Raw genomic sequence first — 12443 nt, forward strand, 5'->3', positions numbered from 1 at the left:
CCTATTATGGTTGGGAATACTTTTGGGAACGGGTTTCTTGAAATTAAAATCACGAGCTGATTTCTTGGTGTTTTTTACAGTCTTTCATGTCCAACAATTAAAACTTACTCAGAAAACTTGGGGGGCCAAAAAAACCCTGGCACGAGGGCCGCCATTGGATAACCCTGCTTTAGTTATCCAGGAATGGAACAAGTTCATCTCAGTCAGGAGGGTGTGAGTTCCTGGAGATAAGAGAAAAACACATGCCGCAAGCCTCAATTCTTTCATTCCAATCACTCATTTAATCATTTGTCTCAGGATGGTTGGAGTGGGCCAGATCAGCTTCCTCTCTTGTACTGAGATGGGCAGCAGAGCTCCGAAAAGATCTGCTGCTATGAAGCTCATGCATGCAGCAGCTGCCAGACTGCCACTTGCCAGTTGGAGGACTTTGGCCTGCAGCCACACATTAACATTCAGCCTGCATCCATAATGATCCCTGACAAATGATCCCGCCCAGCAATGGGACGTTTCCACTTCTGATGTCTAAAATGGTTCTATGTTTCTCATGTGTTTCCCTGCAAATCCTGATCTTGTCATCTTTCCAGCCAGAGGATATGATATCCTTCTATTACCATGTCTCCCAGTTGGTAATACTGGATCACTCTCAAGGCAACATTTATCGAAGCTTAGTGAGTTATTCAGCTGTCTCCTGTGCTAATTTATAACGTGCTCTCTTGACAAACACTATGACTGGTGTCATGTCAGCTGTCAGCAGCACCAGCCTCAGCTGCAGGAGTAACAAGACACATCTTGTGAAATGCTTGAACCTGAGAATTGTGCCAAGAGGGCTTCTGTGGGCTGCCATTGTTACAGTGTGTTCAGGCAGAGACTTAGCCACCGAAGTCTCTCCGACCGCTGTCGCAGGTCTTGTTTCTTAAACATGCCTACTCCACTCGATGTCACAGTATCCAACTCTAAGTGTACATAATATCGTAATCCTCTCATTATTTCTCTCTTGCTTATTTCTCTCCAGCTACCTGCCGCTATTCCCTTCCTTGCACCCTGCCTTCTCTCCCCCTTCCCTTTCTCCTTAAATCTGCAAAGTAAGAACTTGGCAGCTCTCTTCTGACCTGGGTGAACCCTCTAATTTATGATGCACTGGTTCCCTTTGATTGTTGTCCAGACATTTGTGAGGCTCTGTAAATCAGGTCTGACTCCTTTCCCCTTGTACTGCTGCAGGACGTGGTACTGTAGGTTCCTTTTGCTTTGTGATGGTCATGGTGCTGGGAATTGCTAGAATGGTTTGTTTCTGTTTGTCCTGCAAAAACAACAGCAGAGACAGCTTATCAGAGAATCACCCAGAGGTGTGCTGAGACAAATAATGAGTTTCAGAGATAATGGTGGCCACACACAATGCATGTTTCCTGGTAGAGTGCTATAGACAGAATACAGGGCAATAGGTTGAATGGATAGATAATGATCTCATTGATAAAGAGAGGGAGTTACTCATATTACTCAGAATACCTGTTGGTAGCTTTTGTTAGTTGGGAGTGTTATGACAACAATTGTGTGCTGGCAAAACAAGCAAGGTTCATGGATTAATTAGACACTTCTTTACCATGAGGGGTGGAGGGCCAACTTCACAATAAATATCATTCCTTAGCAATACACTGAGGTATCCCTGTATGCCCAAGAACGTGAGGCTGGAAAGTCACCCAACTGGTTGACATTGAACCCTGCCCTTTGTCCATTGTAACCGTGAATGAGTTTGTTGCTGGTATGTTGGGTCTAGTGTGGGCGGTCATGTGGGATTGGAGAGATAGTTTTTGATGTGTAAACAGTCACATTACCTTTGTGTGGTCAAGTGTGCATGAGAACATGGACAAACATCAAAACAAAAGGTTGTGAAACAAACAGTGGGATTCTGGCACAGTTAATATTCACTGAATTATGGTTTGTTTGGTGAGACATTAAAGATTCAAGTATTCTTGTCTTTTGACCTCTGGATATCCTTAATCCAGGGTCATTCTCTGATCAATTTAGAATATAAACTACTTCACATAAATATTTGGTCTTTCCAATTTGTTTTTCTTTGGAAATGAACACCAATTGCTGTACCTTTTAAAGGGACAATCTGCAGTTACTACATCCATTTTTTGAATGTTTAATTCATGATAAAGCTTAAACCCATTGATTCTTGAAGAGTATAATTTAAAAATGCCCCTTTTTCCAATGTTTGTAAAGAAAATATATGTAAACTAACACCGTATAGCCTCAAAACATGGTTAGAACTATCATGTTGATATCATGGATGGTCAGTCCTTGCATCCATAACTCGGTCTATGATTTTGAGTGTGGTTACATTTCTCCAGCCAAATCCCTTAACCTTTTGCCAAAACAGTGAATTGTGAAAATGCTTTGTTATGGTTTCAATTGCGTGAGCGACATCATTTTCCAATTGTATAGTGTTTCGTGCATTTCTGAGCGCCCAGCGCAGTCGACAGAGAGTGGGCGAGCCGTGTGCTAATTTGGTTCAATTCCTTGCAGAGTGGTTTCACAAGCTTCACAAGTATTTCAGCGCTACGGGTGGAGGCGCCTCTGTCTCACAAATCTTATTGATTCCTCTACATACCTGTCATTTTGAAATACGCTCTGTATTTGCCGTTTAAAGGCCATTTCACATGCGCACGGGATCTAGAAAAGAAACCTTCACTGAAAAAAAAATGATTCCCAGAACGGTAAGATAATGCTTTCATTATGAATTTCAGTGATAGTGTTTATTAATGGTCTAAATTACATTGGCTGGCAACTTTGTAGTCTGCATTGATAGATGCACTTTTGCGCATGAATGATATAAAATAGATCTATTTTTAAAGTGGTTTAGCTCAGTGTGAGGCACATGAGCCACTTGCTGATAATTGTACATAATTTGCCCAATTATGTGTAACATGATTGTCGTTCAGCGACTTCAGGCGTCCAGGATTATGCAATGCTATTTAACATGATCAGAAAGCAGACTTTCGCCTGGAGAAATGTATATTCGGCCTAAATAAAACAAGGAATTGATCATTATCACATTAACAGTTGATTAGAAATAGTAGGCTATATTATTAGTATTATTATTTGTTGTAGTGGTAGCTGTAATGGTAGTAGTAGTAAGCCGAGTGATATTTATATGATTATTTTCCTATTATGTAGAGTAGACTTTATATTTATATGTTATACTTTATATTTTATGCTGCTGCATGTTATTGGTTTTCCTATTAGGCCGTTTCGTTTTCCTTTCCATTAGGCCTATATTTATCTGATATGGCATGTTTGTTTAATTTTCAAACTGACAAGTTTGCAAACGCCAGTAGGCTTGTTGTCACATCAATATTATGATAAGTGCTAGAAAGTTACTACATTGGAAATAACAAGTCATGGTTGTGCGTGCAGACTGCGGGTATGCTTCACGTCTGTGCCTTGCGCACAACTAGCGCGCTCTACCCATGACTTTGCTCTTGACAGCTGTAGTGCAGCATGAGGGCGCGCTTCCAGAAACAAATGGAAAGGAAAGGGAAAGGGGGATACCTAGCCAATGGAAGGCGCTAATCTAATATATTGATAGTTGGGCAAACAGCTGAAATCTTGTTGGTTTGAGGATTAACCTATTTGCTAGGATTAACCTATTTCTGTCTTAGACTGTACAACTATTTGTGTGGCGTGGTAAACAATATTTTAATATGGGGGTATTTCATCCTATAAAGAACGGAAACCTCCTTTTACGAGAAAGCATATAAAACAATATTGCTCTTTTGTTGAGGTTTGAGGTGAGTTCATGGGTTATTGAACACAGGACCTCATCAAAAAAAAACAAATAAGAGTTCATTACAGATGTATTTATGTGATGTGTTCGAAACTGGTTGGTCAAGTTCTCATAGCAAGTAGTCCTATCTACAGGTGAATTATTATTCAAGAGGCAATGGTGAATTCCTGACAAAAGACAACTGGACACTGACTTGCATCATTTTGATTAGATTAGTTGTTATAAGGCAGCTCCAAAATGCAGGTATTTCAGCCTAGCTCAGTGCTTTCTGTGGTGGTGCGGCAGCCATCTGAAAATACGGAGCGTAGGGGTTGGTAATGTTTTCTAGTTGTGCCGTGTTTGGCTCAGTGTTCTGTCACTCATAGGGACACTATCACCGCAAAATCTACACGGAGAGCAAAAAAAAAAATCAAGCCCCTTGGGAGCTGCCATAGAGTTAAATTAGAAGTGCCCATCCAAGAAGGCTCAGGGTCATTGGCCACAGATAAAATGTCAACTCACGTTATATCTACAGTAATTTTGATTGGACTGACTTTCAAAATCTTAGCTAGCAAGCTAGCAGTCATCATCATGAATCAAGTCGACAATCTACTGGCAAATTCTTTTCAACCCGTGAAATTATTGATCTTTGGACATAAACATTGCACAACGAGTTGGAAATCGCAAATTTCACAATGGAAGGAATCAGTGGCTAACTGCTAGCATTGCAAAGCAATCACTCGCTCGCTATTCAGTGGAGTGGATGTGTGGTCCAAGTCTGGGTTTAAGGGTATTTTTTTACAAGCTTGGAAGGATAAACATTCAACATTGGCCATGCTGTCAATCCAGCATGACTTCTGTCGTTTTCAAAACAACTGGAAACTCAGAACTGGGAAATCTCAGACCTCAGTGAGTTCAAGACAACTGGGAACTCTGGGGAAAAAAAGTGCTCCGACTGGAAAAATACATTTTTAAAGGTCATCCAACTCAGAATTCCAAGTCGAGAACCCTAGAGCTCCGACCTTTAGGTCACTAACATCATGATTTGACCTTGTTTTTTTTTCAAGTTCCCAGTTGTCTTGAAAGCACCATAAATCCAGAGAATGCCAGATTTGACAAATTTTGATGGCAAAATGTGCCCACAAAGGAATGCAGCGCCAGCTTCCTGTTCAAGTGAGCACAGCACAACAAGGTGAGTCCAAACATGTCTTGTATGCTGCTGCATAAATTATGTAATATGCCAGGGATGTGTGTATACCATAGCTAAGAAAGTAATACTAAGTGTAGCTTGTGTAGTAAGCTGTTAGTAGCCATTTCACCCTCATACTTTAGCCTACTGTTCTGACTTTGTGGTGCACATGTAGCCTATAGCCTGTTATAGAGAAATGTCATCATTGAATATTGTACGCTTGCTTATATGCCCCCTTTATTTATCATACAGTTCTGTCTTGGTGTACAAGGAGAATACTGTAAGAATGGCCCATGTTCTAAATTTTGTCGCTGTAAATTTCAAAAGTGCTGAACAAATAGTTATATTGACTACGTCCGTCCTAGCTCACTCATTAATGTCTTTATCGAAATTCCCTCTAATCTGCTCTAATCTGCTTATGCCATAGTTTGTGACCGACCACCTTGATCCGGTCTTACGTAGCAACATTTGAAATAGTTTTTTTATTTTTACAATGGATAAAAGCAGAGACACAGAGCTACAAAATGGTATATCATACACTGCATTTGAGGAACAATAATTCTGCTTTGAAAGTTGATAGACTTTTAACCTCACTTTTTAGAAAATGGCCTCTGAATATTTTGGTGCCTACTGGAGAGCTCTTCTTTGTCTACACCCATTCAGCATCATTCACACCCTCTTAAACTTTAGTCCCACCCAACTCTTTAAGGGTTGATCCGAGCATTCTGTCCTAACAACAACAGTCAAACACCCAAGCTAACTGGCTAACATTGGCTAGCTTGCTAGCTACTTCCAGACACAAATGAGAAAACGGCTCACTGACCATTTTACTCCCCCTAGCAGCTGGTTAGGCTGTGTTTATGTTATTCAGAGCGTTGGTGACTGCAACTGTGCTGCTGGCAACAATTAAAACATTTTTGCCAATGTTTACTGACACGACACCGGCCATATTCAACAGATGTCAGGCTTTCATAGATTCATCAGTTATTCTGTGCTCTGGCACACTCAGACGAGATTTCTCTGAAATCGGAGTAGATAGCCAGACTGAATTTACCAGCTATGTCTATCAACAGTTGTCGCAGTGACATTCCATTGAAATGGTTACTTGCATAGTGGATTCTTTTGTTAAGAGGTGTAGCTAGCTAGCTAGGTAAACAATGAACCATAATCCCAACTCATGACGTTACTACCCTGCATGAATCTGCAGGTAGCTAACCAACCAGGATCAATGTTAGCAAGCTAACATTAGGCTATATCTAGCAAAGCAAATGGCTCTGAGATACAAATAATAAGATCTTACACGTAACGTTAGCTAGCGAGCCAGACAGCCAGCTAACCTAGCTAGCTAACAGTACACTTTAACTTGAAATGAAAACGACTTTTTGTCAAAATTTGAAATGAGTAATATCTGAAAATGTAGCTAGCTAGACTGTCTTATCCATATACATAATGGATGGACGCCTATCCATGGAGGAATGCATAGAGGAATGGGCCAAAATACCAGCAACAGTGTGTGAAAACCTTGTGAAGACTTACAGAAAACGTTTGACCTCTGTCATTGCCAACAAAGGGTATATAACAAAGTATTGAGATAAACTTTTGTTATTGACCAAATACTTATTTTCCACCATAATTTGCAAATAAATTCATAAAAAATCCTACAATGTGATTTTCTGGATTTTTTTTCTCATTTTGTCTGTCATAGTTGAAGTGTACCTATGATGAAAATTTACAGGCCTCTCTTATCTTTTTATGTGGGAGAACTTGCACAATTGGTGGCTGACTAAATACTTTTTTGCCCCACTGTACAGTGCCTTGCGAAAGTATTCGGCCCCCTTGAACTTTGCGACCTTTTGCCACATTTCAGGCTTCAAACATAAAGATATAAAACTGTATTTTTTTGTGAAGAATCAACAACAAGTGGGACACAATCATGAAGTGGAACGACATTTATTGGATATTTCAAACTTTTTTAACAAATCAAAAACTGAAAAATTATTCAGCCCCCTTAAGTTAATACTTTGTAGCGCCACCTTTTGCTGTGATTACATCTGTAAGTCGCTTGGGGTATGTCTCTATCAGTTTTGCACATCGAGAGACTGACATTTTTTCCCATTCCTCCTTGCAAAACAGCTCGAGCTCAGTGAGGTTGGATGGAGAGCATTTGTGAACAGCAGTTTTCAGTTCTTTCCACAGATTCTCGATTGGATTCAGGTCTGGACTTTGACTTGGACATTCTAACACCTGGATATGTTTATATTTGAACCATTCCATTGTAGATTTTGCTTTATGTTTTGAATCATTGTCTTGTTGGAAGACAAATCTCCGTCCCAGTCTCAGGTCTTTTGCAGACTTCATCAGGTTTTCTTCCAGAATCAAGACGGGGAATTTCCTTTGTACCTGTTTGCAGTCTTGAAAATATAAGTAAACAACACAAACATCTTGTAGGTTGTTAATTGATTACTTTCCTAATTTCAATTACACATGCAGTATAACTTTCCATTCAGTCATACCCATGACCCGATCAAGCACTCAGATTATTATTATTTTTTTTTAAAAGAGGTCAGCATGAATGGGCAGAAGTCTATGGAGTCCCTAAATTGTACAGAAACTGAGACAAGTCACATTTGTTTAAGCAAGTCAGAGATGTTATATCTTTATGTTTGAAGCCTGAAACGTGGCAAAAGGTCGCAAAGTTCAAGGGGGCCGAATACTTTCGCAAGGCACTGTATATACAGATGGCATACAAGTCTGTTATTAAGACATATGGAATTTCACATGTTCAAAAAAACGCATTTTGATTTAAAAAAAAGTTTCCGTTCTAATGGGTCAGCTGTGACATACGCCTAGTTTCCTGAGACAAGTCACATTTGTTTAAGCAAGTCAGCCATATCAGCTATGGTTTTTTAAAATGCAGTAAATGTTGCTGAATGAACTGTCATGCTGCCAGACAAGGCTCCGCTGATAGCCAGTTGTAACAGTGGTAAGGTTTTGGAACTGCTGTTGAGACAGCATTATGTAGGCCCGAACAGTTTGTGGGCGTCGTTTGTCACTGTTATAGTCCAATGAATGTATTATTCAGTGTTGTGTAGTGGCTTTGCTGGCATGCATCTAAAAAAAAATGTCAGTTTGCCCCACCAAGATTTACATGCTAAAATCACAACTGATGATCATCACTATGATTTATGTTTAGAGATGTTAGTTCGGAGTATAGTGTCCGTACAGTACTGAGTGCTGATAGGCACTCAGAGATTTGGCTGAATGATAATACTGATGGACTGTCACATGTGTTTCCCTTCGCCCTCTGCTCTCCACCCTCCTGTTAGTGGTAGGGGCTTATGCAAACAAAAACCTTGGCTCCCATTGTCACGCTCTACAAAATGACGAACAGTACTGTTCATCTTTTCTTTTTTTTAGACCAGCACTGTTTCCTAAACATCATCCCCAAACACAACCACCTCACTACCGTTGCCTTCTACTGGTAAAGCATGCAAGCAAGATGAAAGTTCTTTTTGAACATGTGAGAAGAAAGCACTGGGTAACAGTTCAGCGTGGCTTATTGCTTCTTCTTTCGTAACAGGGGCTGTCAGAAAGGTACATGCAGTGCATATACACATATTTGTACATCCAGATGTATTCATATTCACAGAGATGCACTACAGGCTACACAGACACACATCAGCTTAGCAACTCACACGCACATACACTGACTCTCTCTCTCTCTCTGTCTCTCTGTCTCCCCGAGAGACGTGATCACGGAGGCCAGCTGTAGTAACAGTCCCATTACGTAAAATGAGAGCTCTTTCTGCCGGGCGTGTCAGCGTTAATTGGGCTGGCACCTAATGGCTCTGTGTGCTCCTCTGTTAGAGACACAGACAGTTGTGTCGTGTGTCTGTCAATGCACTGGCCCACGCACCTGACACCACTCAGAATGACAGGGTTGTGACACCAGGCACTCCAGGGATGTGGTGCTAATGGGTTCAGTAATCACTGTTTAGAGCAAAGGAATTTTATACCAGCAGGGGTGTCTGGCTGCTGGGATAGGCCACAGCTCCTACACTTTACAAGGAGTCCAGGAGTGCATTGCTGTAATGCGTTGGCTGGCTTGGTAAACATCCGTGGCTTGCAATTTGTTTAAAGAGAATCCGCCGCAATACGTGCAGACGGACACAGAATGGATGTCGTGAGCAAGTAAAACGTGTGTGGGCATTGTCCTATGGCACCTGAATGAAATAGATTACTGCCGTATTGTGTCCTGACCTATTTGTGCTGACAGTGAGCCAAAGGCCCAATATGTCTTATTTGATTTTGATGGATTGTATTAAAATATGTGCACGTACAATCTAGGAAGATTGGTCGATGCTTGATCAAGGTGTTCGACTTTTGAAGATTGTAAAATGTATCCGTCCTTGAATATTATCAATGATCTTCCAAACATGTTTTTTTTTTTAGGATTTGTTTGGGATTTTCCGTAATGGATGGTGTTTATGTACCGATATCAAGACGGGGAATTTCCTTTGTACCTGTTTGCAGTGTTGAAAATATAAGTAAACAACACAAACATCTTGTAGGTTGTTAATTGATTACTTTCCTAATTTCAATTACACATGCAGTATAACTTTCCATTCAGTCATACCCATGATCCGATCAAGCACTCAGATTAAATTTTTTTTTTTTTTAAAGAGGTCAGCATGAATGGGCAGAAGTCTATGGAGTCCCTAAGTTGTACAGAAAGTTGATCATGGCAGGATAAAGGCCAGTAACACCAACTTTCAGTCTGACAAGCATACATAAAGCATCTATGACCTTCTTATGAGACACCACCCTGCATAGACAACAAAAAAACAACCCGACAGCAGACAACAACAAAAAAACAACCCGACAGCAGACAGCAGACAATAACAAAAAAACAACCCGACAGCAGACAGCAGACAACAACAAAAAAACAACCCAACAGCAGACAGCAGACAACAACAAAAAAACAACCCGACAGCAGACAACAACAAAAAAACAACCCGACAGCAGACAGCAGACAGCTGACAACAACAAAAAAACAACCCGACAGCAGACAGCAGACAACAACAAAAAAACAACCCGACAGCAGACAGCAGACAACAACAAAAAAACAACCCGACAGCAGACAGCAGACAGCTGACAACAACAAAAAAACAACCCGACAGCAGACAGCAGACAGCTGACAACAACAAAAAAACAACCCGACAGCAGACAGCAGACAACAACAAAAAAGCAACCCGACAGCAGACAGCAGACAACAACAAAAAAACAACCCGACAGCAGACAGCAGACAACAACAAAAAAACAACCCGACAGCAGACAGCAGACAGCTGACAACAACAAAAAAACAACCCGACAGCAGACAGCAGACAACAACAAAAAAGCAACCCGACAGCAGACAGCAGACAACAACAAAAAAACAACCCGACAGCAGACAGCAGACAACAACAAAAAAGCAACCCGACAGCAGACAGCAGACAACAACAAAAAAACAACCCGACAGCAGACAGCAGACAACAACAAAAAAACAACCCGACAGCAGACAGCAGACAACAACAAAAAAACAACCCGACAGCAGACAACAACAAAAAAACAACCCGACAGCAGACAGCAGACAACAACAAAAAAACAACCCGACAGCAGACAGCAGACAACAACAAAAAAACAACCCGACAGCAGACAGCAGACAACAACAAAAAAACAACCCGACAGCAGACAGCTGACAACAACAAAAAAACAACCCGACAGCAGACAGCAGACAGCTGACAACAACAAAAAAACAACCAGACAGCAGACAACAACAAAAAACAAAAAAGTTGCTTTAAACATCCCATCCTGTCATTCACTATGGGACGTTCGTGTCTCGATTTGAAGGAACTACCTTAACTGGTATGCTATTGTTGCATGTCTTTCTGTTGGCACTTCTACAGTACATGGGAACCCCACGAACAGTTCTCCCCTCATTTCCTTCACCCTCTAACTTAGGTAGACTTCTAAATTGCCTGAGGGGTTTCATTTGTTTCTAATCCTCCTCTATGGGGAAGTGCCAAGGCATAGCTCCGCTGCAGCTGGACTGAAGATAGACAGCGCATAGAGCTTTTCTTATCTGCTTTGTGTAGAGAGGGAATCTATCAGGTATCAGTGCAAATATGATATCTGAATCGCTTGACCATTTTAAGGACGATATTAGGATGTGAATCAACTCGCATAGGTCCAGAAGTCCAACCTTGGGTTGATTCTTATAAACTACAGAGTTCTCATGAATTTACTGGGTCTTTTACAACAGTTAATTTTCTTGTCGCACCAATTGTTCATGTTAGATTCTTCTTTGATATGAGTCTTTGGTCTTGACAGAGTAGGTGAAGTCCTATTTGTTCTGTTTACAGTAAGTAGGCTATTGCATTTATCAGGAAACATTTCTTCTCATGTTTACTCAGTCCTCCATATTTCACCTTTGAACTTATTGACCTATGATTTTGACAGCTGAAGTTACTTCCAGGGAATGTCTGCTTAATGATTGATTAACTGTCTTGCCAAGTCATGGCTGTCATGTCATGTGTTTAATTACTAATTAAAAGGACTAAGGCGCCACTTATGAGGAAATGGGAAAAATGTGCCTATCATCAAGCATTCAAGACAGAGAAAAATAAACTGGGGAATTTAATGACGCCTCCTCTTTTATTTGGCAATGTTGTTGCCTCATGATTTATCAGGGAAAGACCGTAACGTAACCTATCTGTTATGAGATGTCAGACATGGCTATTGTTTGTTTTAGCATTATTGTGTGTGTGCGTGTGCACGTGTGTGTGTGTGTGTTTGAAGGTGCGTGCGTGCATAACATTAATACATTTAATTTGTATAGCGCTTTTAATTACAGAGTTATCTTAAGCTCTATTGAGGATATGTTTTGTACAATTATATAATAAAACAACATTTAGAATCAAGGCAAGTTAAATAGCGATAGTGGGCTAGGTGCTAAATACATTTTGGATTGGGACAAGGACTATCAAAAAATACATAGGCACGGGAGCAGAAGGCTCGGTCCCCCATAGTTTGAAGATGTGTCTTGGGGACTTGAAGCCTTAGGGAGTGGCTGGAGTGGAGAGTGCGAGATGGCTCACTGATTGAGATGAGGTCATTGATTTAGGTGGGGCTCAACCCATCAAGGCTTTAAATACATGCATGAGGATTTTATAGTTGATCCTGTAGTTGACCGGTAGCCAGTGGAGTTGGGCCAGGATTGGGGTGATGTGGTCTGACTAGGGCTGTTTCGGTGACCATATTACCACCACACCGGTGGTCACGAGTCATGAATACAGTCAAATTCCACGTGACCGTTTAGTCACTGTAATTAGGCTTCTCCAAGCTCTGATGGTCATGGCGGTCATTAGTAGCCGACCAAACGTTTTAATTACCTGGTACTCAGTACTCTATTGTCCCTCTAATCACTCTGACATCAATGCAAATTGAAAA

General features: G+C 40.9%; 1 protein-coding gene across 1 annotated transcript in view; it reads left to right on the forward strand.

The window, feature by feature from the left end:
• Positions 1 to 2529: 2529 nt before the first annotated feature.
• The window catches only part of LOC110503606 (glucagon receptor), a 37511-nt gene continuing 27597 nt past the window's right edge, over positions 2530 to 12443 (forward strand). Inside the window, exon 1 of the mRNA XM_021582023.2 lies at positions 2530 to 2717. The gene's annotated coding sequence lies outside the window, so the exon portion shown is untranslated. The remainder of the gene's footprint in view (positions 2718 to 12443) is intronic.

This window comes from Oncorhynchus mykiss, chromosome 24 (genome assembly GCF_013265735.2).
Source record: "Oncorhynchus mykiss isolate Arlee chromosome 24, USDA_OmykA_1.1, whole genome shotgun sequence".
NCBI lineage: Eukaryota > Metazoa > Chordata > Actinopteri > Salmoniformes > Salmonidae > Oncorhynchus > Oncorhynchus mykiss.